The following is a 25,228-nucleotide window of genomic DNA, read 5'->3' on the forward strand; positions in this document are numbered from 1 at the left end:
AGACGTGTTCATGTACAATAATCACCAGTGTGAACTTGCGCCCCCCCCCCTCTTGGTACAAACGATTTCCGCATATCAATAAAAAGTACTTCGTTCGTTCCGGTTTGTACCGAAAATATTTTTGTTTGTACTATACTGCAGTATGAGAAATTAAGAAAACAATGTGGGGGCCAAGTTCACGCAGTCTCCCCCTCACAATGTCGTAGGATCGATTTAATGGGCTCATTTGAAAGACTTGCCTTTCTACCGGATTGTACCGTAGTTTCTTTCGTTTGTACCGTTCTGGATTATGAAAAATTAACGAAATAAAATGGGGGGCCCAGATCAAGCAGGCCCTCAAATCAGATTTAATACACCGGGTAAAAATCATTTTTGTATGTCATATGAAAGTACTTGGTTAGTACCGGGTTGTACCATAATAAGTTTTAGTTTAACCATAAAAAATTATGAAAAATTAGGAATACAAAATTGGAAGGTTGTGTTAGCCTGGCTCCCCACCACGTTGTACAAACGATTTAGTTGGCTCATTTGAAAGATTTTCGTCTGCACCGGATTGTACCGTAGTTTGTTTCATTTGCAAGGTTCTGCATTATGAAAAATTACCGAAAGAAATGGAGGGCCACGTCAAGCAGGCTCTCAAATCACGACTCCATACACCGGGTACACATGACTTTTTTATCTCATATGAAAGTACTTGGTTAGTACTGGATTGTACCACATTGAGTTTTAGTTTTACCATAAAAAAATATGAAAAATTAATATACCAAATTTGGGGGTCTGTGTGAACCTGGCCCCCCAACCACGTTGTACAAACCATTTACTTGGCTCATTTGAAAGATTTTCGTTTGTACCGGATAGTAACGTAGTTTGTTTCGTTTGTACCGTTCTGGATTATGAAAAATTAACGAAACAAAATGGGGACCCAGATCAAGCAGGACCTCAAATCACGACAATACACCGGTACACATGACTTTTGTATGTCATATGAAAGTACGTGGTTGGTACCGGATTGAACCACAATGAGTTTTAGTTTAATCATAAGAGATTATGAAAAATTAAGAAAGCAAAATTAAGGGTAATGTGTGAACCTGGCCCCCTACCACGTTGTACAAACTTTTTAGTTGGCTCATTTGAAAGATTTTCGTTTGTACCGGATTGTACCGTAGTTTGTTTCGCTTGTACCTGGTTGAGGATAAGCTGGCCCGGACAACACAATTTCTTTACAATTTGAATGAAAACGGGACAAAAAATTTGTACCAATTATCTACTAATTTGTACCACCAAAATCGAATTAGCACCCCACCAATACTTAGAAGTTTGAATTCTTGATTGCGGTTCAAGCTGTCACTCATAACTTACTTTTCTTTCGAATAGTACTCAAAACGGTATCAAAAATTTGTAGGCAATATTTACCAATTTGTAGAACCAAAATTTGAATATGTACAACCACCAATTTTGAGAAATTTGGATTTAAGTTTGCGGGTTAGACTGGCCCGCACAACGTATTTTCATTAAAATTCAAATCAAAACGGTACCAAACAATTTTATCATATACGTACAAATTTGTACCGCCAAAATAAAAATTTGTACCCTTATCAATTTCGAAATGTCGTGACGGGGACATATAGCCTCGTTGCTGACGTCCCCATTAACCCCCATTCATTCATTCAATTTCGAAAAGATTGGATTTTTGATAACCGGAGGAGCAGAGTCGCACAACTCTTTTTCGTTCCAATTCGAATCAAAACGGCACCATAAATTGGTAAACCATTCTTATCAATTTGTACAACCAAATTAGAATTTGCACTTCCACCAATTTCGAGATGTTTGAGTTTTCGATGGCGGGTCAACTGGATTGAACAATTTATTTTTCTTTCAAATTCGAATCACAACGGTACCTTAAAATTGTATCGAGTATGCGCCAACTTGTACCACCAAAATCAGAATTTGTACACACTACTTATTTCGAGAAAATTTGAATTTAATGGAGGACCAGTATGACGTCAACATGGCCTACACAACACATTTTTTTTGTCAATTCGAATAAAAATGGTCCTAAAACTTTCTAAAAAATGTGTACCAATTTGTGCCACCAAAACTATGATTTGCACCCCCACCAATTTGGCGAGAATTGAATTTTATTGGCGAGTCAAGTTGGCTTGCACAACACTGTTTCTTCCCAATTCAAATCAAAACGGTACCATAATTTTGTACCCAATGTGTACCAATTTGTAACACCAAAATTACACTTTGTATCCCAAGAAATTTCGTGAAGTGTGCAGCTCAAGTCAGACAGAATTTTGTTGGCAGGTCAAGCTTGCTCACACAACTTATTTTTCTTTCCAATTTAAATCAAAATTGTTGAAAAATTTGTTCCCGATATGTACAACTTTTGCCACAAAAATTAGAATTTCTAGCCCCACCAATTTCGAGGAACTTGAATCTTTGATAGCGGGTCAAACTGATTTACAAACACTTTCTAATTTGAATCAAAAACCTTACAAAATTTTATACCCATTATGTACCAATTTAGCTACCAAAATAAGAATTTGTACCCTGACCAATTTCGAAGAATTTGAATTTTTTTAGGAGGTCAAGCTGGCGAGCACAAAACTTTTTTCTTACCAATTCGAATAAAAAACGTACAAAACATTTATAGCCAATATGTAACATTTTGTATCACCAAAACTAGAATTTGTACACCCACCAATTTCAAGAAATATGAATTTAATGGCAGGTCAAACTGGCCGGCCAACTTTCAAATTCGAATCAAAACCTAACCAAAAATTGAACCCAATTTGTACCGCCGCAATTAGAATTTGTACCCCCACTAATTTCGAGAAATTATAATTTTTCGTGGCAGATGAAACTGGCCAGCATAGCTTATTTTTCTTTGCGATTCGAATGAAAAAGGAACCAATAATGTGTAGTCGATATGTATCAATTTCTACCACCAAAATTAGAATTTGTGTCCTCACCGATTTGGAGAAATTTGAATTTTCAATGCTGGAGCCAACTTAACGTCGAAACTTGGCTCGCGCAGCACATTTGGTTTACGAATTCGATTTTAAAATGTTACCAAAATTTTGTGCTAAGTAAGTACCAGTTTGTACTCTCAAAATTAGAATTTCCAACCCTCCCAGTTTCTAGAAATTTAATTTTTCATTGCAATCTTCCTGGGCACGGCAATCGTTTTCTTTTTCTTTTTTTTTTGTATTCAATCAAAATAGTATTCGGTTCGAACGAGAACATGCAACCAAATTTCCCCGCAATTCATAAGGGAGGGAGGAAGAATTTGCTTATAACTTGCATGAGCAAAATCGTGTACGAATAAAGATTAGAAATTGTTATTCAACGAACGGCCAATTTTTCACCAATCAACTCTTCCGGGCCCAATAGTCCAGGCGCATTTGTAAGTCCGCGGGATTTTGAATGAAGGGATGTTGTGGGTAGGTGGAATATCTTTATTAGGAGGTGCCTACTCATGTGGTACCAGGTGGCAAGCCGAAAACCATGGCAGGGGACCGGGAGGGGGGGAAAAATGGCCGCCAGTGACAGTGGTCTCTCTGGCTTTAAAGTGCTATAATTTCTACAACTTTTATATTAAAACCTTGAAAGTTGTGCAAATATGTAAATAACACATCAAACATTCCATTTTAGAACAATTGGTGCAATAGCGACGCCATATTTTAAATATGGCGCTCTTAAATCCCAAAATTCAGTATTATTTATTTCTTTTCTTTATATTCAAACGAAAATAACTCGTAAACTGCCACAGATAGGCGAAATTACCTTGAAACAAATGTTATGGGTCCGTGTAAGGGCTTTCCAATGAGGTATATACCATTTCTGTATCTTTAAAACTAACGGAGCTGGACTAGTTTATGTCACAGTATGTGTATACCTTATAGCTTTTAATATAGGGCTAGTAAAATTAGGCGAAACTTGCATTTGTAAGTTCGTGAGTTTTGTGTGAAGGATCTATACGGGTTGAGGGAATGCCTTCACTAGAAGGTACCTAATCATATGGTACCAGGTAGGAAGCTGAAAACTGAGGCAGGGAACCGGGAGGGGGCAACAATATGGCCACCGGTGAAATTCGTCTCTCTGGTTTTAGAGTGCTATAACTTCTACAAATTATATATTAAAATTTTCGTGATTGTGCAAAAATGTAAATAAGTTTTAAATTTTATTTTAGAACAATTTGGTGCCACAACGACTCCATATTTTAAATATGGTGTGCTTCAGAATCAAAATTAGATTATTATTATTTTTCCATTTCTTTATATTCAAAGGTAAACAACTTGTAATCCGTCACAGGTAGCCGGAATCGGCATGAGATGAACTTGTAGGCCAGATCGGTGGCTTTGAAATGAGAGATTGATGTCGTATGTTTAATATGATGCTCTGTGATACAATTAGTTTAGAAATATATCCTTGAATTACACAGTTTTGGATGTAAAAGAGTTACACCTACAGAAAATATTTATTCTTGTGAGAATTTTTTGTAACTAATAAGTATATACTATTGTTTATAATACAGATTGGTTTGTTTCATTTAAATTAACCTTGGGGTTTGATTTACTTCATTTATCTATTATTTATAGAACCCACTTTCTATCTGACCCAAACGGTACTATAAAAAAACACTCAGTTCGTTAGTGGGTTTTTACTACTTGGTTTCTCACCCTAGCATTTCTTACACTGTATTTCTAAGGTTTCTCTCGTAAGATGTTACACCTATGATTTATCACCTGAGCATTCCTAACACAATATTTTAAAGATTTCTACCCTATGATGTAACACTGATGTTTTTTACACCTGAGCATTCCTTACATGATATTTTTAAGGTTTCTCCCCTACGATGTCACACTTATGGTTTCTCACCATAGCATTCCTGACACTATAATTTTAAGGTTTCTCTCTTATGATGTCACACCAATAGTTTTTCACCTGAGCATTCCTTATATACTATTTCTAAGATTTCTCCCTTACGATGTAACTCGTATGGTTTCTCACTAGTCATCGAGAGTCTCATCACTATCATCTTCTGAATCTTCCCATCGTAAGTCATGGTTTACACATTGATCTTTATCTCCTCCACAAAGACACAGTTCCGTACATCGCATGGTCCGAGATCGACATTTGCATGCCAAAGAACATTTACTTACTTCGCAACCGCAGCGAATCAACCGCAATACAGTCTCTGAAGCGCAAGGTAGTGTGCACATCACAGGAACAATATTATTTTCGTCACTGGTTTCTTCTTCCCATCCACAATCTAGTGCGCTTGGCAGATTTAGATGTGATTTTCCGGCACTTTTCCACAATAGTACTTGGAAGTTCACCCTTTTAATGAAAGGTGTAAGAGCCGCTGTGGTTGGAGGAAGACCTGAGCCTTGAATGTCCCTTTTCGTGAATAGCCACCATCGTAGTTTCCCAATATCTTGAATTTTGTGTTCGGTACATAAACATTGCAAATGAACTTCTCAATTAGCCTTTCATCATCGTCATTGAACTTACTAGAACCGAGGTTTCCAAGAGATGCAAGCATGTCAACTCCAACGTTGTAAAATGCTTTCCAAAACATCTTCTTTGACTTCCTTGAAAATGCCCCAGTAATATCACACCCTGAAATAGTATGGGATCCAAGTAAGACTTCTAATCTAGAAGATCCAAGAGAGATACGGATAGTATGAATATCTATCATTCTATTATTAACTCCAACTCTAGTGACAAACTTCGTATTGGCAGGTATGTGTCTAGACCACCACACACAAAGAACAAGTATATCAGTATCTTGGGACATTATGTGGATGGTCTATGCCCCTTGAGACGCTTCATAAAGACTGTGAAGTATTATTTTTGTATCTGCTTCTTCATGAGTACTTTTTAACTCATTGATGTCCTTCAATTCTGAAGATTTTGCTTCTGTCCTCCAGCTGGCAACTAAGCGTTTTCCCAACTTACTCGCATGAAGGAGATTTTTTTCTGAAAGATAAGCAGTAAATGGATCTTTGATTTTTGGATGAGATAAAAAAATTGTATAGTGACATTTTTTATATTGGCAGAGTCAGATATCTTGTATTCGATTGTTGGGCTGTCTCTTGCTCTTTTCTTCCACATTGACATCTTTAATGACTTGTTTCCATACGTATAAAAAACAAGGTGAGTTTCATCGTATTTCAACATTGTTGACTCTATTCTTTTGCAGAATTCTGTAGACAAATCGAGACATGTGTTAACATGCGCTGGCTTTTTCAACGCTTGGAGTTCCGCCATGCCATCAAAAACAGCAACAGAGTAAGAAGTACTTGATTTGTATGTGATTGAAGCTTCAGTGCAAGTAATTACAGGTGTTGTTGTATCTCTTTCTTCCAGTTCTAATCTTTCGTCATCTTCCACTGCTGACCTTTTCTCTCTCCAAGTTTCTGAACTGACATTCTTATCTTCCTGAAGCAGCTAATCTTCTACAGGTTTCCCATTCCCTTCTGTAGCTTTACCTACATTCTCTAGAATTTTCATAAGAACACTCTCGATACGAAGAATTTTGTTATATTCGACAGACACACCTGCGTGATGTAAAAACTGTACAATAAATTTACTCCGTGTTGCTGAGTGCATAGTGAGTCCAACTGCCACTTGTAATGGTAGATCATGAGTGTGGCGTACAGTGCCTTTAGAGCTTTCTTTTGTATGTGCTGCTTGACGAGGAGACAATATTTCATACATGAACGTCTGTGATAGTCTTTGACTTCTTTCATTGATTGCAAAATCTGCGTTTTCACATCCGATTTTATTCTCTCCTTTGCAACACCATTTGAAAAAATGAGAGATCTCCTCTGGAATAGACTTCTTTCCATCACTTTCACCCACAGTCCCAGTAAACGACCACTTTTCACTTTGGAAAGCAAATTTTCTCAAAACGTCTGCTGCTTTAAAAAGAATCTTCATATTTCTTCCAACATCATCAGAGTCCTGCTCAGCGTTAGCTAGAGCAATATCATTTGTAATCTTTAAAGAAATTCTTTGAGGCTCGTTCTTCCCCTTCGGATGGGAAAAAACACCACCAACATTTTCCAATTCTTCCTCTATCAAGACTTTCAACTGTTTTCTAGTCAGAAGTTTATCGTCACTCAAATTATTGCTTTTAGCAATGGAATTATAAAGTTTCTCTACCTCACCCATGGACGTAACACGACCTTCATGAAGGAATTTGCTTAGTGAATAAATAAATTCTGTTTTGGTAGCCTCTTTACTCACAGAGCTAAGACCAGAATCCCTCTTGCCTTCGCTTTTCCGCAACACGTTAACAACATGAGTATTCCAGCATGACTTGTGATAGGATATATCCTGTGCATGAGCATCTCCAGGATCAATGCAGTTACTTAATCGAATTTTGGACACTTCATTCTTTGACAAACTTACTGCTTCTTTCAAACGATTACCGGTGATCGTAGACGATGACATATAGCGGGTTTCTTCGTTTTCCTTCTTCGTCACAGAAGAAACATTTTTTTCTCATAAGTTGGTGTTTATGATCTCGTAATATATGAGTTTGAAGCCTCCGAGTCTTCATAATGTGTAATGGGTATTTCCTGTTGCTCTTTTTCAAACGATCTTCTAGTTCTTTCCATCATTTTCTTGTGTGTGCAGTTCTTATAGCAATCAGCATGCCATGATGCATTTTCGTTCTTAGATCTTCACTTATTACTTCACCCAAACGTCTATTCAGTTCAATGTATTCTTTGTCCATCCATTCTACTCTCAATTTTATACATTGTAGCGCTTTTTCATAAATGGAGGGTTTCACAAGTGGTTTCTTTGTTTCCTCATGACAAAAAATACACATGGAATAGTTTGTACTTAATTTTATTTTCTTCGCCGAAGGAGGTACTGCACTTGCAGATGACATTTGATATTTTTCTCATGCTCTTCCATTTTCCTATTTCATTCTACTATACTGTTCATGCCTGCAACAAAGAAAAAATCTTTCAATGCCAAAGAAGTAATGAAAATAAAAACTATTATAAAACTTCACAGAGAGAGAGAGAGAGAGAGAGAGAGAGAGCGACGGCCATATTGTTTCCCCCTCCCGGTCCCCTACCACGGTTTTCGGCTTGCCACCTGGTACCACATGATTAGGTATCTTCTAGTGAAGGCATTCCCTCAACCCGTAAAGATCCTTCACACAAAACTCACGAACTTACAAATGCAGGTTTCGCCTAATTTTACTAGCCCTATATTAAAAGCTATAAGGTATACACATACCATAACATAAACTAGTCTAGCTCCGTTAGTTTTAAAGATACAGAAATGGTATATACCTCGTTGGAAAGCCCTTACACGGACCCATAACATTTGTTTCAAGGTGATTTCGCCTATCTGTGGCAGTTTACGAGTTATTTCCGTTTGAATATAAAGAAAAGAAATAAATAATACCGAATTTTGGGATTTAAGGGCGCCATATTTAAAATATGTCGTCGCCATTGCACCAGATTGCTCTAAAATGGAATGTTTGATGTGTTATTTACATATTTGCACAACTTTCAAGGTTTTAATATAAAAGTTGTAGAAATTATAGCACTTTAAAGCCAGAGAGACCACTATCACTGGCGGCCATTTTGTTTCCCCCCTCCCGGTCCCCTGCCACGGTTTTCGGCTTGCCACCTGTAGTGATGGGTAAATTCCCGGGAAGATATTTTTCGGGAATATTCCCTGGGAATATTCCCGGGAAGATTCCCAAAATGGGAATTTATCCGGGAATTTATGTACAATTAGAAAGAAAATTGTATTCTATTACTATATTATGATTTCAAAGTTGAATTAATTTTTATATCACAGCATATTATTACTGTTGTCCACAGAGGATTCTTTAAAATGTATATTCTGAATGGTACTATGTTACTTTATTAACACTTTATTATATTTAGAGAGTACGCATAGATGTATATTTATTTACCATATGTTCTATCAATTAAATATGTTTGAAAAAATATATAGTAAGACCTAACACTTTTAAACCACTAAACAGTTTAAATTTGTATGTAAGTGGATTTTCTCAACTTGACTCTATTACTGATATTATAAACACATTAAATTTATAAATGTTATAAACCAATTAGATTGGGTAAATGCTAGAAGATACATGTCTCACCAATTTATCAACATTTGCGCATTCAGATTTGTGTTCACAAAATTTTCAAGATACTTATCTTTATATTTTAGCAGGTAACATTGCCATACACGACCTTTCATTCTGCCTATTTCTCGAAATACCATACGTTAATTCCCATGTAAAAGAAGTCCGAGTACCTCTTCAGAAATTCGAGTCAGAGAGAGGAGACAGACCGACGTCTATTACTAATGGTGGTTCAGGGTTTATTAATAGTACATCATCTCTATTTCTACATAATACTAAATTACTTTGCAAAATGGTTCTTTTTCATCATTTGTAAATTAGTACTTTGCTAATTTTCGCTGTTCTTTAGCATACGGGGCCAGCTTTTGCACCTACTTTTTTGCGATATTCTATTCCGATGCGGTTGTTTTATGTTTTCATACCGGTACGTTAAATTACGTTACCAACATTAAATTTAAACAGCATTGCAGAGCGAGCGTTAGCGAATGAAGGCGGGTTAGAGCCCCGAATGGCAAGTTGTTTTCTATCTTCGCTACCAACAATTCACTTTCTTTTCTCATATAAATCACTTTCACTTACCTGTCCATTTTCTATAAATCTCCTACTGCCCCCCACTCAAAAAAATCGTTCGATACTTTCTTAACTACTTGAACATCACTATCAACTCATTTCTTCCGTAAATCAACCTACTTTTTGCTAGTTTTGGCCTCCCAATACTAAACAATTACCTTACTTTTTAGTGCAAATAGAAATGGAACTTAAAAACTCATATTATTAGTTATATAAAGTACAGTCAAATAATTTTAATTTTTTTTAACCTCCAAATTCTTTGAAACCAAAAGTAAATCATAATATATTAAAATAATGTAAATAGTCATATGGTTCTTATAATTTGGAACATAAAGTAGAGAAATGGAAATAAATTCCTTCCCGGGAATTTATAGGCCAGGAAAAAAACCCGGGAATATTCCCATTTTTAAATTCCTTCCCACCGGGAATATTCCCACTGCCCATCACTAGCCACCTGGTACCACATGATTAGGCACCTCCTAATAAAGATATTCCACATACCCGCAACATCCCTTCATTCAAAATCCCACGGACTAGGAAATATTGACATATGCTCCTGGACTACAAGGCTTATGCAGAATTCATATGAAAATTGTCCAAAATTTTTTAGACAATTTGTAACAAAAAATATTGCATTGTAACTGCACCAATTCAATAAATCTGAAATGCTTACTCAATTAATTGGAAATATTTGATCTCAAGGTAAACAACAGAAACGTATATTTTTAAATTCAACATCACTACCTCTCAAACGAATTTTTGACTATTTCCATTAAACATTTTAACTCTGGAGTGTATTATTGATGGTAACTGAATTTGTAAAAAATTGTATAAGCAAAATTAGAACTTAGACTCTGTTATCGAACGGAGATATGAGTGGATGAAGACGACTTCACAGAACTGATCCTCTATATGAGTTCTGTAACAAAAATTAATATTGTCCATGATCACAAATGGTTAGAGAAAAGAATCACTCACTCATAAATATTTTGGAGTCCTTAACGTATGTAGATGTTTGACTCTCTCTCCCCCAACCAAGTTGTACAAATGCCAATGCTATCCATTTGATCTGCCGCCTACCCAACAAGGTGTTTTCTGATAATGCTTTCCTTTGTTCTTTCTAACATTTGGTACACCATAGAAAAATATTAAAATAATTTTGTCTTCGGTGTTTATATCTGGCACAAACTGATATCTATTTGGCACAAATCTTTGGTAACATATTGATTCGAATTGATAAAAGAAATGTGTTACGTGATCCAAATTTCGACGTCAAGTTGGCTCGAGCATTGAGAATTCAAATTTCTTAAAATTGGTAGTTGCACAAATTCTAATTTTTGTGGTACAAATTGGTACATATTTTTGATGCCATTTCGATTCAAATTGGAAAGAAAATAAGTTGTGACGGCCAGTTTGACGTCGCCACCAAAAGTTCAAATTTCTCGAAATAAGTGGGGGTACAAATTTAATTTGGTAGTACAAATTGGTAAATATTAAGTACAAATTTTTGATACTGTACTGATTCGAATTGGAAAGAAAAACAAGTTTTGCAGGCCAGCTTGAACCGCCAAGAAAAATTCAAATTTCTCGATATTGGTGGAGGGACAAATTCTAATTTTGGTGGTAAAAATCGGTACATATTCAATACAAATATTTGGTACCGTTTTGATTCTAATGGGAAAGAAAAGGTGTTGTCCGGGCCACCTTGTCGTCAACATGGTCCACCATCAAAAATGCTAATTTCTTGAAATTAGTGGGGGTAGAAATTATAATTTTGTTGATACAAATTGGTATATATAAGGTCTACAGGTTTTTGGTGCCGTCTCAATTCGAACTAGAGTGAAGAAAACAGTGCGGGAGAACATTTCCCACCACAAAAATTCAAATTCCTCGAAATTGGTTGGGGTATAACTCTAATTTTGGTTGTAAAAATTGGTACATATTGGGTACCAACATTTGGTACCATTTTGATTTGAATTAGAAGGAAAAATAGTTGTTCGGCTCTGCTTCACCCATTATATTAAAAATTTCATTTTTTATTTTATTTTATTTTATTTTATTTATTTATTTATTTATTTAGTTGAAATTGGTGAGTGTACAAATTTTAATTTTGGCGGTACAAATCGGTACATATAGGGTACAGGTGTTTGCTACAGTTTTGATTCGAATTTTAAAGAAAAATAGGTTGTCCAAGCTGACATGACCCTCCATCAAAAATTCAAACTTCTATATATTGGTGCGGCTGCTAATTCTAATTTTGGTGGTAAAACTTGGTACAGATATAGTATAAATTTTTGGTCCCGTCTTAATTCGAATTGTAAAGAAAATTAAGGTATGAGAATAACTTCAATCCGCCATCAAAAATTCTATATTCTCTAAATTGGTGTGAGTACAAATCTAAATTTTGTGGTACAATTGCGTATATTTTTTGTTGCGCTTTGGTTTGATTAGAAAAAAAACAAATTGTGCGGGTCAGCGTGACCCATCAAAAATTTAAATTTGTAGAAATTGGTGGGACTAAAAAGTCCTACAAATGTTTGGTCTTGTTTTCATTCGAATTGAATAGAAAAATTTGTTGTGTGGGCCTGTTTGACTCGCCAACAAAAATTAAGATTTCTCGAAATTCATGGGGAATCAAATTGTAATTTTCGTAATACAAATTAGTACATATTGGGTACTGATTTTTGGTGTCGTTTTGATTCGAAGAAAAAATAAGTTGCGCGGGCCAGTTTGATCCGCCAACAAAAATGCATGTTTGTTGAAATTGGTGGTAGTACAGATTGGTATATATTGGGTACAAAATTTTGGTTCGAATTAGAAAGAAAAAGAAGTCCGTTCCAGCTTGACCCGCCAACTAAAATTCAAAAGTTTACAACCTGGTAATAGTACAAATTTTTATTTTGTTAGTACAAATTGCCATATATTAGGTACAAATTTTTGGTACCGTTTTCAGTTGAATTCAAAAAAATATGTTTTGTGGATCAGATTGACCTGCCATCAAAAATTCAAATTTCTCGAAATAGATGATGGTACAAATTCTAACTTTGATGCTATAAATTGATACATATTGGGTACAAATTTTTGCTGACATTTTCATTCGAATTGGAAAGGAAACTAAGATGTGCGAGCCAGGTTGACCTGCCATGACAAATTCAAATTTCTTGAAAGTCATATAAATGCTGTGTTTTAAAATTTGATTAGAATGTTTGCTTGAATTGGGCTCCCAGTTTGGTCCGTTAATTTTTCGTAATCCAGAACACTACAAAAAAACAAACTATGGTACATCCGGTACAAACGAAAATCTTTCAAATGAGCCAACTAAATCCTTTGTACATCGTGGTGGGGGTCCAGGTTCACACAGTCCCCCAATTTTATTTTCTTAATTTTTCATAATCCATAATGGTTAAACTAAAACTCATTGCGGCATTATACGGTACTAACCAAGTACTTTCATATGACATACAAAAGTCACGTGTACCTGGTATATTAAGTTGTGATTTGAGGGCCTGCTTGATCTGGGTCCCATTTGTTTCGTTAAATTTTCATAATCCAGAACGGTACAAACGAAACAAACTACAGTACAATCCGGTACAAACGAAAATCTTTCAAATGAGCCAACTAAATCTATTGTACAACGTGGTGGGGGACCCGGTTCACACAGCCCCCCAATTTTGTTTTCTTATTTTTTTATAATCTATTACGGTTAAATTAAACTTATTGTGCTACAATCCGGTACTAACCAAGTACTTTCATATGACATACAAACTCATGTGTACTCGGTGTAGTAGTCGTGATTTGAGGGCGTGCTTGATCTGCCCCACATTTTGTTTCGTTAATTTTTCATAATCCAGAACGGTACAAACGAAACAAACTACGGTACAATACGGTACAAACGAAAATCTTTCAAATGAGCCAATTAAATCGATCCTAGGACATTGTGGGAGGGCTTATGAACTTGCTCCCACCCACTTTGTTTTCTTAATTTCTCATATTGTAGTACAGTACAAACAAAAATATTTGCGATCAACCGGCACAAACGAAGTACTTTTTATTGATATGCGGAAATCGTTTGTACCGAGAGATGGGGGGCAGGTTCACAAGGGTACAAGAGTCTCCTTCAAGAGAAAGTTCAGTTTATGTTAACAGGCCGAAATATTTCGGGTGAAGAATTTACAGAAAACAATGTGAGTTTTGTTGATGAAGAAAACTGACCTTTGCTATAGGAAAGTTAATTTTTACATTCCTCTAGAACATGTTGAATGATTTCAAACTTTTTTATTGTGTGTATATTCTTCCAGCGTTCTTTGAGTTAGAGGTTGTAATATTTTGTTACGTCCTTCATAATTAGAGGGCAAAGAACATCTTTATTTACTACATGTTTACACACACATGTTACGAGCAAACAACATTCCAAACTGGCTCGTTAGTACCACTTCTATCAGCGTCAACTATCATTTTTCGTGGGATAGTCTGAAGAAGCGCCAAGTTGGTGTGACGTGTAACTCCTTTTTCGAGAAGTGAAATTTTGGTAACGAGTGACTTTGTTTCTCTTTGAAATCGGAAGATAAAACTTGTAAAAGAGTGTACACATATATTGAGTATACTCTTTTACATATATTGAGATTGAATATTACTCTTAACATTTTTGTCTTTTACACTGAGAAAAATCCGTTCTCCGGACAGCGGTATATTGTACAAATATACGGAATCCTCTTGCTTACTACAGAAATCAGTAAGGAACATAGGTAATCCGTATACTACATAGGCACTGCCCTTAGATGTTACATCATGCCGTTCCAGCATGTCTGATATCCAACAGTCTTCCTTACATTACATACATATATTTGCGTTACCTTTGTCACCTATATGTTATATACTTCCATTTTTTAATGTGATTCTCACCGCCTATATTGTTTCATACGGAAAGTACGCACAGATGGAACACTTATACAGAAAGTATTATAAAACATTCGTTTTCAGTTATACGTTTCCTGTACGTTACTTCCAAAAACTACAGGATTTACAATGCAGCCTACGATTTTACATACGCTTCATACAGTTTTTTTTCTCAGTGTAACGGCAATAAATATTACTTTTTCAGGAAATGTTACATCAAATGGAATATGTAATATTTTAGAAATAAATTAGAACAATCCGCACAGCAATTCCTATATAGTTAAATATCCACTTTCATTATAGTTTGATTATTTTGGGAACTAAAAGGTCTTAACTTACGCTACAAATGACAGTATTGTCTTATAAACAACGACATTTTTGGTACACGAAATTTGGTTTCATTTTTTAAATTAAGATATTACGTCATGTTCTCCCTTTCAAACTTATCTATTTCGCTACACCCGATATAATAGTTAAGGCTTTAAAAGTATTCTTGTAGGAGATTTATATGTGCGATAAATTAAGGAATCTAGTTCCTTTTTGTTAAATTTAATGTTAAAAATATGGCTTCCTTGGTCTTTACAGGAATTGTAAGCAAAAGTAAATGATATGTTTGTGTAAGCATACCTAATTTGGAGAAGTGAATATTTAAGATCACCACTTTATGACATTCTTAAAAAAAAAATTAACCATCTACTTTTGTAAGAAAAGCCCCTTAGTCTTCTGTGTTCTGTAGAAAATCTACAACCCAAAGAACTGAACGTGGTGTCTAACTACTTCCGTGTTTAAAAGGCTCTGAAACATAAACATAAAAATCCAAACGATATCTCAAATATCCACTTATCCCTATCTAATTCGTATTGAACACTTATACTGACTAATTAAATATTCAAAATTTGGTTTAACAAGTTCGCTAACTAACTAACTAACTCTATGGCCTATGGAACCCGGAGGTTCAGTGCCGCGTTCACAAAAGCTCTCCACTGACTTCTATCCTTAGCTAATTGCATCCAGTTTCTACTTTGTATTCCTATCTCTGCGAGATCCATCTTAATATTATCCTCCCATCTGCGCCTAGGTCTTCCTAATGGTCGTTTTCCTATGGGTCTACCAGCCAAGACTTTGAAAGCGTTTCTACTTTCTTCCATTCTAGCTACATGACCTGCCCACCTAAGCCTCCTAGACTTGACGACCCTAACAATGTTGGGTAAACCGTATAAACTATGTAGTTCCTCGTTATGAAGCTTCCGCCATTCCCCATTCTCGTTCCTCTTGGGTCCGAATATTCTTCTAAGGATCCCGTTCTCAAATACTTTCAGTCTATGTTCTTCCCTCAGAGTAAGCGACCATGTTTCGCAACCATACAGAACAACAGGCATGATTATCGTTTTATATATTTTAAGCTTCAAATTCCTCGACAGAATTCGCGACGACAAGAGATTTTGAACCGAATAGTAACACGAATTCCCTGCTTTTAGTCGACATTTAATTTCTTCGTGAATATGATTTTCGTCTGTTAATATTGATCCTAAATATTTGAAAGTATCCACTTTATCAAAAGTATTATTTAATATTTTAACGCCTCCACAATTTGCCGTATTACGGTCCCGACGCACTTCCATGTATTTAGTTTTCTCTGCATTTACTTCTAAACCCATGTCCCTGCAAGCGTTTAATAATATCTCTGCATTTATTTCTACTGTTCTCCTATCATCCCCTATTAAATTTACATCATCAGCATATGCCATAACCTGGTGAATGCCGTTCAACTCTAGGCCCTGGTTGCTATCTTTGATTTTCCTTATGGCGTATTCCAGCACAAAGTTAAATAATAATGGCGACAACGCATCTCCTTGTTTCAGGCCATTTTCGACGTGGAAGCTCGTGGACAAAAATTTTCCTACCCGGACTTTACTTTGGAATTCACTTAAACATATCTTAATTAATCTAATTAGCTTTCTCGGTATTCCAAGCTCTGTAAGAACGTTGTATAATGTTTCTCTCCTAACCGAGTCGTAAGCCTTTCTAAAATCAATAAATAGTTGATGTACCGGGGTATTGTATTCCCACTTCTTTTCGAGTATTTGGCGAATGGTAAATATTTGGTCGATAGTTGATCGATTTCGTCTAAATCCGCACTGATAATCTCCAATAATTTCATCTGCGTATGGGGTCAATCTTGCTAACAGAATATTTGAAAGGATTTTATAGGATGTTGACAGAAGAGAAATGCCTCGATAATTATTACAGTCAGTTTTGTCGCTTTTCTTGTGAATTGGAACAATGATTGACTCTTTCCACTCTTGTGGCAATTCTTCCTTGTTCCAGATAAGGATAATGAGTTTGTGTATCTTGTTCCACAATTTTTCGCCTCCAGCTAAAATTAACTCAGCCGGAATTTCATCTACACCCGGAGATTTGTGTTTCTTCAATTTCTTTATAACGGCTTCCACTTCTATTCGATTGGGTTCTGGAATATACGGTTCTGCGGTATGTATCTCCTTTTCTCCACGCACATTAGTTTTTGGCTGCGTGTTCAGCAAATCGTCAAAGAAATCTTTCCATCTATTTAAGAGGCTATCCGTATCAGTGTGAACTGTTCCGTCAGATTTCTTTAATATATAAGCACGAGGTGGATAGCCTTTCTTAAATTCGCTGATCCCCTTATACATGTCCCGAATATTTTTATTTTTACTATTATCTTCAAGTTCCTTAATTTTAGCTTTCAAAAAATCCCGTTTCTTTGTTCTAAAAGTTTTGGAAGTTTCCCGCCTGATATCTGCGAAATTTTGTGTAGTTATTTCATTCGGATTTTGTAGCCACCGTAATTTTGCCTGTTTTCTCTTCTCTACTAGTTTAATGCATTCTTGGTCGAACCATGGTTTGTTCCTACGTATTTCCGCGTGTCCCAATTTTTCTATTGCTGAACTTTTAATGCTATCTCTAATTTCAATCCAAGTATCCTCAACACTAGTGCACTCCGAGTCTTCTAAAACCGAGAATTTATTCGAAACTTCAATCTGGTATTCCTTTCTTACCTGGCTCTCTTCTAATTTCTTTAAATTAAATCTCTCCGTTTTCGGACATTGAGTATTACATTTTCGAGTTCGCTACAGCAATGAAAAATTGAGTTTGAATCTCACAATTGGCACATCTTATATTGATAGTAGCATCGCCGAATCAAACAATGTACAATCGATAGAGGAGTGAAGAAAAGTGAAAAATCCAACTTTTTGCGGGCCAACACCCAGAAACACAGGAGATACAGAAGAAAGAAGAATATAAAATCATGTGAAGATAACAATGCAAAAGAACACAGAGAAAGAACTTCAAAATGATTAAAGTAATCAAAATGATATTTACGCAACAGTATAGTAAGCAAACATTGTATCCACAAATATGCTTAATAACAAGTCCCGATTTTTATGTAATATCAACCCCCTAAATATGTACATAAATATGTAACAAAAATCGCTTAAAAATGTAAGAAATACATAATATTATATAAGAATATGTAATATTACATATGTTACATATTTATGAAAACATAATATTAAAACCATATGAGTATGCAATATTTAAACGAATGATGAAAATAAAAAGGAAAATCTACTACACTTTATCCTGCTTAATGCAAGTCTCCCAATGAAATGAAATGCTTGAACAGCTTAGACAGCCATACGTCACTGACGTGACTGATTGCAGGATAATAAAAATCAGACGTGAATGAAGGAAGATGTGAATCGGCTAGAGAGAAACAGGAAAGCCCCGGAAAAGCAATGCATACGGCATTAGTACGTCAGAAATCTTATGTCGTGTGGTGTGGTCCCGTTTCAAATCTAGACCCTTTTACACTAAATGTGCATCCAGGGGTGTAGCCAGCAGGTTTGTGTAGGGGGGCCCGTCGTTTATGAGGGGGGGCCAGCTACAATGTACAAAGCCAAAAAAAAAAGTGTTGCTGCTAGTGTTTTTGAGGCCTGAAAGAAAGGAAAATTTTGGTTTTCTTCTGGAAAACTAAAAACACTATTTTAGCTTATTATTATTATTATTATTATTATTAGTATTATTATTATTATTATTATTATTATTATTATTATTATTATTATTATTACTATCCATAAATTATATTCAAGATAGTTTTTATTATGCTTAATCAAGAACTACAGTCCGGGACCAAACGCTATACTTTTGTGCATAACTATAAAGGTAACCAAGAAAGTTCTGTCCCTTTTCGTGGAGGTCTGTGTTCAATTGGACCTCACACCGTGAGTTGAATGCGAGTGGAGATAAGGCGAACGTCAGTTATTGGTGTGGGTATGTCCAACATACTACCTGGTTGTGGCAATTCAGACACACCGTGAACTGCGTAAAGACAAAGGGAACATGGGACATCCACAGAGCGTCATAAGAGCATGTATGCTAAACGAGTTCAAATGGAGGTCAAACGCCGCTGTAGCGGGACAGAAGATATGCCAGGCCTTTGGTGAGGGTGTCGTGACGACGCGGACATTGCAGCGATGGTTTAACAAGTTTAAGGACGATGACGAAACACCCTAAAACACCACGTGCCAGAAGACCAACACATGTACAAAGAGGAACTGGGACTACAATTCAGTGTGTGGAGAAAAAAAAACATTCGGCAGCACATCCATCAACTTGTGAAGCACTACAAGTTGGGTAAATGGGTCTCACATATTTTGACTCCGGGCCAGAAGGCAACGCGGCAGTCACCTGTGTTTATTTACTGTTTCGGAGCCATTTCTGTGATTTCGGAGTCGTTGACATGTGATAAAAAGTGTGTCCTATACGAAGCTCCACGGCGCCGTCATCGTTGGTTAGCATCCCATGAACCGATTTTAAAACAGCCGAAACCAGCACTGTACCAGAATAAGGTCCTTCTGTGTGTTTGGTGCATCGTGCATCGGGAACTGCTACCAGCTGGTCAGAGTATCAATGCAACTGTGTAGTGTCAGCAGTTGAGCTGTGCTCAACAAAAAACTCAAAACTCTGGAGCCATCGCTTCTGAATTGCAAATGGGTCCTCGTTTACGGGATAACGCTAAGTCCCACGTGGCTAAAATGACTCAGGACACCATTTTCCGCCTTGGATGGGAAACAATATTGCAACCACTATATTCCCCGGGTATTGCACCGTCCGATTATCACTTGTTCCATTCTTTGAACAATCACCTTAGAGGACACCAGTTTAAATTCCTAGTAAAAACCCAAAATGCACGTGATTCTTCGTTTCACGGCCCACCAAGTTCTACCGCGATGGATTCCATGGCCTTCCAGAACGTTTTCAGAAGGTCGTCGATGCTGATGGGGACTATTTTTGATCTTCCAGGTTAGGTGACATATCAATGTTCGAAGGTGGTGGGTGAAAAAGCAACAAAACTTTTCTTGGTTACCTTTATATTTAAATTCAAGACCTTGTATACAGAAGCTATCTACACAAGATTGATTTTCTTTGAAATTTCACTTAATTTCTTTACGGTTTCCTAACAAAAATATTTATTATTCGTGACTAAAAAAACATAATTATTTTATTACACTGAGTAGATATGAGAGAGAGAGCGAATGAAATCCAAATTGAATAAAAACATTGTTTCTCACCCAATTTTCCATCCTCTATGTCTTTTAAAACACTTGTTAAAGCATATAAAAAATATACTGTATTACAAATCAGTTTAATACCTTTGTTTTATGGCTGTATTTGTAGTACCTTGTTAAAACATTTGTCTTCAAACTGTCAAATATAAATCGCAGTAAATTGTGTAATCTGCTGTCACAAAAAAAGTATCCTATTTTTCGATCGGTATAAGGAAGAGATACTATACTATTTATATTTTTCGATCGGTATGGAAAAAAACAAAATTTCTCCTTACTATTTTACCATAAATTATTAATTGTTAATACACTTTGTTACTTTTAAATGAATGAAGCGAGATAATTTTACTATGATGTTTTAAAGGCTGGTCATTTGGTGTGGCCAGGAAACCATTTGGGGGGGCCCGGCCCCGATGGGCCCCCCCTTGGCTACACCCCTGTGTGCATCCGTCATCACGGCCCAATCTTGGAATGAATTATACGCAATATACAAATTTAAATACTAAAAGCAACTTAAGACGAAATGCATTGTTTTATATATATTTATTTCATGTACGGAAAACAGTCCTATATCTTTTAAACAATACCAGCTGAACTAAGATTGAAGAATATTTCCACTAATGAACATTTTTAATTTGAAATAAAGTACTTACAAAAGATGTACCTACAGTTCAATTGTGTGTTGTTGCACAACGGCTTACAAGGTATATTTCCAAATGATCAGAAGTAAAATTTTATCGGTGATCGGATAAAATATTCTTGTATGCAGAGAATGATCTCTCCCCATCACATGAGGTAACAGAAGCATATTTAAATAGAGGGATGTAGTTGGGGAAATATCTTCAGGGGAATTCTTGTTTCACAAGTGAGAATCTCACACACTGCCAATAGGCTGCCGTAACCCGCGTTTCTTTTCAGCATTGCATTTAGTTTATTTCGAATTTTTTCTGCCACATCTCCACACACACCTTGCAGCAGTCTCTTTGCATCCTCTATGATTTCCATGGATTCCGGAAGAGGCTGCCCAACAGTCTCTAGCTTTTTAATGCTTGTAGGTAGCCAACCAAAATTGCTGTCTATGTATGCGATATCACACGCTACTTTTGAGTCATTATACAGTTTCTAAACAATGCCAACTGACACAGCAGACTCCGATGGAAATGAATGGACAACAGGCTTATTATTATTATTATTATTATTATTATTATTATTATTATTATTATTATTATTATTATTATTATTATTATTATTATTATTATTATTATTATTATTGAAAATGTTCATTATATAAATGTACTGCCTGTATCCAAGTGCCCCATCGCGTTAGCACAGGCTCCGGAGGAAGTGGCACATCTGGCGGTTGATCTCTGTAAACTTGAACACGTTGTGGCGCCTTAACAAACATTTTTTTCGTAGAAGAAAATAGTTGATTTACTTCGCAAAAGTTGTCTCTCACCTCTTCAGCAACACGCTGAAGAGCATGGGCCATACAGGTGAAATGAATTAAGTGAGGGTAAAAAAAAAACTGCAAGTGCTCTAGCCAATTTTAACATGTACGATGTACTGTCTGTATAGAGAACAAGGACTCTTTCTTCCTGAACTCCTTCCGGCCACAACACTTTAAGACGATCATTTACAAAGCGAGCAATCGTGGAATGATTCGTGCGTTTCAGCAATTTACTCGCAATAAGATATGATTTAGATGGAGCATCTTCATTTAAATTTCCAATTACTAAATTTGCTATATAACGTCCCAAAACGTCTGCTATTTTGTCCACAAAAATCCAAATATACGAACTACCTATTTCTGCCCTAATGGTATCTATAGCTTCCCTATAACAAACTTCGAGATAACACTTTCGAAGAGTGGATTCGTCAGGAATTCGACGCCCGCAGTACTTCTCTAGAAAAGGACGGTATTTTGGCACTTGAACTTTGTTCCAAGGAATGTTTGCTGCTATCATTGCTTGGCACAAGTCTTTGAAAACTTCACTCACTGAAGTATCTTGATGCATTTGTGTCAAGAGTACTTGTATTTTTGCAGCTCGAAAATTTTTATTTCTTGCATGGAGTGCACTTTGTACATGTTGTTCTAACTGAGACTTCATTGAACATCTAATTTTCTTATCACACACTTGGCACAACACTGCTTTACTGTCCGTAGTAAACACATCATCGATAGTTACCCACGACCACAATTTCGAGGATAAAGTTGGGGCAACCGGAGCCATTTCTGACCTCGACGGTCAATACAGAACACGTGTGTTTTGCAACTGCAATACTAGAGTACTGTCCTCCAGTCATTCAGTTGAACAAGCGAAGTTCTTTGAAAGCTTAGGTTACCTGCTAAGATATTGCCATTGTCGCCAGCTTCTTGGAACGAACTCTTGCAGTAAATTCCTGGAAGCACACTAGCATACAGTTTTAACTTGAATTGCAGGATTTGCTTTCATCTTTCTTCCCGTCCGACCTCCGATAAAAATCAAATAGACTTCATTTTAGGAATTTCCTGGCCAGTCGCCTGTCAGACACGTGATCTGTCTTCCTCCAGAGTTGAGAATAAAGGGCGTTGCTAATGTACCAAGGAGGGAGGAATTTTACTTTTTTCTTCTTATATTTCTTTTGTTATTGGCGGAAATTCTGCGAAACATGGCTTGACAAATAAAAAAAAAGAAAGAAAGATTTCTCTTTCGGTAAAGAAACGAAAAGATAGAAATGACAAAATTGAATCTAGATGCAAGCCTTGCACAGTTGGAGAGTTTATTTTTTATTTTAAATTAAAATTTCAGTAAACGCAAAATGTTAAGACAGTTTTATGTAAAATATGTATAAACCATAGAAATATGTAATGTTGGTCAAAATATGTAAACATATGTAATATGAAACTTGAGTTGAAGCACCCTACAGGTGTGAATCACAAACATTTAAGGATTTGACGAACCTACATATGAAGGAAAATATATGTAATTACATACAAATCCGGACATACAATCTCATATTTGATTTACCAGATGTTATAATTTGTATTCCGTGCTATTTAACACAACTTTATTTTGTGCTCAATTGGCAACACTGCATTTCATATGATGTTATTAAGTATGTCTGTGGGTGCAATATTTGCTTACTCTACTGTTGTGTAAATGTCATTTTCATTACTTTAATCATCTTTAAGTTCTTTCTGTATCAGTATATCTTTTGCATTTCTATCTTCACATGATTCTAGATATTTCTTTCCACTGTATCTCCTGTGTTTCTGGTTGTCGGCCCGTAAAGATTTGAATTTCTCACTTTTCTTTACTCCTCTATCGATTGTGCATTGTTTGATTGGGCAATGCTACTATCAATATAAGATGTTCCCTTGTCAGTGCTATACGAGTCACTGTGTATCTCGTTGAAGGTTTGTCCGTCGGTTCGTTACGAGTCAGCAGTGACTCATGCACAGATCTTGCTTTGAGCTTCTCTCCACAGATGACAACACAGTATTTCAAATTCACACATCGGTCATCTGTTGACAGAATCTGAAGCTACATTACGCCAAAGCAGGATACGTCACCGGTGACTCGTCTAGCACGTGGATGTAAGTAATTTTAAAAATCTGTACTAACAAAAGCACCGCAAACGCACAGAGATAATACAGTGCATTTAATGGCACCTCACAGAAATGAAGTATTCCACGAGCCACCGGTGACTCGTAATGTATGTAACGTGTTAATTCAAATGCTTATGTCATTCAGACTCTCAACTATTTTCACAGCACATTATATAACAGAAGAACGAAAAGTTGTACGAGGTCATACCGGAAACCTAGTATTTTGGTTACACCAAGATCCTTTATTTTACAATAAACAATATTTTGTTTGAAAATTAGACTTTGAAAAATTAGAAAATTAGGTTTGAGATGTTATAAGACTTCTTCTGAAACGAAACTTCAAGCAAAATTTGGTACCGTTAGTAATGCGGAAGCCTAGTCACTTCAATGAGCTAAGATTAAACAATTACGCAAGTGAAGCTTCTAAAACTGAAAATGATAGACTACTAAGACATCTAATTTTTTGCCACACTATTTGGAGTAAGGTAAATAACACTAGTCAACAAATTTTAACTTTTTTTTGCCACATGAGAGAAAACACCTTATCTTAAAGGACCTTTGGCCGCTGAATTCGAATCTGCAATCCGTTTTTCTCTATCACGCACAGTTTTCCCGTAACAGAGGGATTTTCGGGAAATTTCCCCCAAAATTTCCCTTTTTCGTCATTTTTGTACCTCTAGCTCGGGTACCCTTAGGCATATAAACATACAAATTATATTCTAGGTTTGCTTGATTTATACTTAGTATACCCTGTAAGTTTCATCTGAGTCCCATCATTCTTCATTGAGAAATAAATATATTTCTATAAATATATGCTATGTGTACTGTCCATTTTACCTTATACAATAGGTGCAGAAAAAATCACATGTAACTTCCACGGGATTTACAATATAAGCAAGGTTGATACTTCATTGGATTTGTAATGAAATATACTTTACAATGATGTATACACCATGTCCGCCATTTTTATAGGAGGAAAATTCTAAAGGGATTTTTCGGGAAATTCCCTAAAAAAGTAGATTTTTTGTCTCATGTCACTGTTCATATAGTGATACAGAAACGGGAATTGCGCCAGAATATAGATTTATATCAATTCAATAAATCAATAGCTCACTAGCAAACAAGGTTTTTGCCACATGAAAGAAAACATCTGATCCTAAAGGAACTTTGGTCGCTGAATTCGAAAGTGCAATCCGTTTTTCTCCATCACCCACAGTTTTTTGCGTGACAAGGGGAGGGGGCTGAGAAATTCCCTCAAAATATCTTTTTTCCAAATTTTCGTACCACTGGCCCTTGAAATATAAATACAAAAATGACACCATATAAAACTTTGATTTATACTTAAGAAACCTCACAAGTTTCAGAACAATCGCATTATTATTTCTAGAGAAATAAATATAGCTGCATGTATGTTGTTTGTAC

Source organism: Thermobia domestica, chromosome 4 (genome assembly GCF_964235325.1).
Source record: "Thermobia domestica chromosome 4, izTheDome1.hap1.1, whole genome shotgun sequence".
Classification (NCBI taxonomy): Eukaryota; Metazoa; Arthropoda; class Insecta; order Zygentoma; family Lepismatidae; genus Thermobia; species Thermobia domestica.